The 3,415-nt window shown below is 43.1% G+C and overlaps 1 long non-coding RNA gene across 1 annotated transcript; it reads left to right on the forward strand.

Moving 5' to 3' along the window:
* The first annotated feature begins 2,203 nt into the window (after nucleotides 1-2,203).
* On the forward strand, nucleotides 2,204-3,415 carry LOC125757294 (uncharacterized). The gene is made up of 3 exons (XR_007415222.1): nucleotides 2,204-2,700; nucleotides 2,869-2,983; nucleotides 3,132-3,415. It is a non-coding gene; the product is annotated as an uncharacterized LOC125757294 (long non-coding RNA).

A 3,415-nucleotide genomic window follows, 5' to 3' on the forward strand; every position in this document is an offset into this window, starting at 1 on the left:
ACACCGTTAGATTGATTTATATATTTGTCCAGCCTTACATCGGCTGCATAGAGTGATGAGGATTTGTCAGCAGAGCTCATCAATCTAACGCCGTTGTTATCGAAAGCAGAGCAAAATAACGCGACGTGGTGAAAAGTATTCGTCTCTGATCGAGTGACAAGTTGAACACTGGTCAATTTTACTTTGAAGTTCAACATTTAGGTTTCGAGCTAACAAGCGCGAGCGCGTTTGGGCAGTATGTTGAGGAATAAGTCATGTAGTGTAGCTACAAACGCGATGACGGCCTTTGGTCAAACAAGGAAAACAGCAATGACCGTCAACCACAGACGTAAGGGAAACTTCCGGCTAAGGGATAACATCGAGTTTTGCTCTGAACTGACTGAAGTTAAGCTATTAATCGGATGCTGACTAGACATGCGATGGCCATAATGATGAGCGCATGCATTGACATCAATATGGAAGTTGGAGTTCTTCGGCGTTGTGAAGAATTATTCGATCGGAGAATATCGTTAAAATATTTTTATAACCTTGAGAAATCGCAAGATTTGAACACTCTGGAGATCAATGTATTTGCCACCAGGAAGTACATAACGGATAAGAAAGTGCAATCACGCGAATTTATGTTTAATGTGGCTTTACAATGGTCCATTGTGCCGCGGTATAGAATTGACTGAAATAGTTCGCAAATGGCACGTTGATTGTAACCGACCATATACATTACACCATCTATTAATAATAAACTTTATTGAAAATGAATTAAATCATTCTTTCTCCCATCGGAAAGGTTTTGGCTGCTTTATAGCGAGACCAAAAAAATATTAATTTCGTCACACGAATTGTGCGAAATAGAGTTCTCGCGGACTGTACAACTTTAATGGAAAATTTCAGATACGTGTTTCAGGGGCGCGAAAGCTCTAACTGATTACATGAAAAGCTGAATTGCGAAGTGATCTTAAAATCTGGCGTTCTTGTAGCTTATTACACGTCCATTTGTCTAAGAATGACGTCGCATTTGCAGTTCTGCTCCAATCAATAACCCCAGCACTAAAGTTATATGTTTGCTGTGCCTCAGTTTTCCCGAATCCAGCCGAATATTTCTGATGTGCACATTAAGTATGTGAATAAGAAAAGGTACAATTGCGGAGTTGGTTAGAATGCGGAATTTAAATGTCGAAATTTTTCACTTGTTTCGCAAGAAACTTCAGAACCTTTAGCGATCGGGCCGCCGAGAATCCTCCGCCGCATTGTCATGAGCACCTTTCAAGCCTTATGATGACCTGTTATGATGAAGCACTTATATGCTCAATGTACAGTGGTACGACATGAGTGCTTTTCAAGTGTACCGAGCGTTTACGGTTTCTGCTCGAAGCTCAAGAAAATGTCCGCCTTTGCATGCATTAGACGCAAAGCATTTGGTTGAGCAACATCAATAAATGGGAATAATTGCGAGTACCGAGCAGAAATTTAATTGTGATCCTGATACTATAGCGCGCTAGGCTCTATTAAAATATCGATGATTTTGAACTGAGCACCGAACTGTCCACCGCTTTAGCACGGTCGTGAATATGAATACATGATTGATCTGATCGAGCCGCATGACAGAGGGAGGACATCAGATATAGTGAAAACATTTGGAATATAGAATCGAATATCGTCATACTTGATTCGGTCTTCGGGAATAGCCCATATGCGTTAATACGAATATTTCAAAATATCATCTATGTCCAAATAAACACAAAATTAGCGTAAAAGTCGCTTGCAGAGCCAGAATTCGATAGTCCGCACACTCTGAAGAGTTTTAATATTTGTACTTGATGCTCAGTTTATGGTTTTCATGTTAATTTGTTTTAATATTAGGGTGCCAACGATATTTTGTGTTAACAACGAAAACGGTTCAATTCAAATTCGATTCGCTTCTTGGACGCATTAGGGCTGCCCTAGTTCGCGCGCCTTTTTTTTTTTTCACCAGACACACGTGCGTTCCCCCGCAAAAAAAAAAAAAAAGTGGTAAGATGGGGTCTTGCGGTCTTGCTTTGGAGAGAGAGCGCACGCAGCATGCATCACATCCCTCTCCTAGAAAGAATGACAAGTCCTGAAAGGAGGAACGGAATGTGCCGAGGGCGGCGGGGCGTGCAAGCGGAGCGCCGAACCTCGGACTTCTCGCGGTTTTTTTTTTCTTTGTCACCGCGCTGGGGAGGGAAGCGAGCTCCGTGGCGTGCGGGAGTTCCCTTCCCGCGAAATCGTAGCTCTTTCGAGCGAGGACGTGCTGAAACACTACGCAGAGGCGGGCATTGGGCAAGCACTCAGAAGCATTTCGTTTGCCTTGATCCTGGAGGCGCGCGGCCGTCTCCCGCTGCCGAGGATTTGACGCGAACTCGTAAGTGACATTCTATTTCCTCGGTGTATCGTATGGTGACTTTTGTCTAGCGACAAAATCAAATTTTATTTGCGCAATTGATGCGTCAATCTGGTCGTCTCTTCTAGCGGGCAGATCAGAAATGTTCAGGCGAACGGTGGTTATATTTGTCCGTGGACCCAAGACATCGTTGACGGGCAAATATGTAAGATTTTCTTGTTTTTTATTTGTGGCATCTTATTGTAAGACCGTAACCTATTTTGCCGTTTTCTCTAAGGAACACTGCAACAAGGACTGGTGTGGATAGCGTGCTGCGCTGGTCTCGCCAACTGAAAAGAATTCTGGTAAGACGCATGCTTGGTTACAAAAGTTTCACGCAATCGCTTTTCACGTTGAATTTGGTCGCAAGTGTGCTGTAAATGCCGACTACACAATATGTGACTGGCCCGCGGCCGCTTTGAAGGTAAGATTGTGTTCTCATTAATCTATTTATTGTACCATTTGTTTTGCAGTGACATTACGAGCCAACAAGGAAAACCTCAATCCATCCTGTCTCCACATATTATCAAGTTTGTGCACTGTGGAGCTTGAAGCACTTCTCAGAATTTCAGCACACTCGCATTTATTGTAAGTGCAGTGTTTTTCTTATTTGTGCAGTGACAAAATAATTTTGTTTAGTTGTGTGAATAGAGTTTCTAGACGCGACATGACTGTGCAACTGGTCAAGTAAATAGTCTACCTTTCTCAGAGTATTATTCATTGTTCTTTCTTTCAGTCTTTTCCGACAGAAGAACAATGCAAGTCTCACATCTTGATGAGGGTGGCGATTTACCCTCTCACATCTCGACGGTAAAACGTCGCATCTGCGTACGTGTTCAGGGCCAAGAGCACGAGAACTGGCCGAAAGAAGGGAGCCGATCCAACAAGAATGCCGTCCGTTTTATATATATGTCAGCGCTATCATGCAGCGATCACATGGACTGTACGGTTGCGTTGCACAAGGGCTGATGCAAACGCTCCGTGCGAACAATGTTGCATGTAAAATTAGTGCATCTATAC

The sequence above is a fragment of the Rhipicephalus sanguineus genome, chromosome 2 (genome assembly GCF_013339695.2).
Source record: "Rhipicephalus sanguineus isolate Rsan-2018 chromosome 2, BIME_Rsan_1.4, whole genome shotgun sequence".
Classification (NCBI taxonomy): Eukaryota; Metazoa; Arthropoda; class Arachnida; order Ixodida; family Ixodidae; genus Rhipicephalus; species Rhipicephalus sanguineus.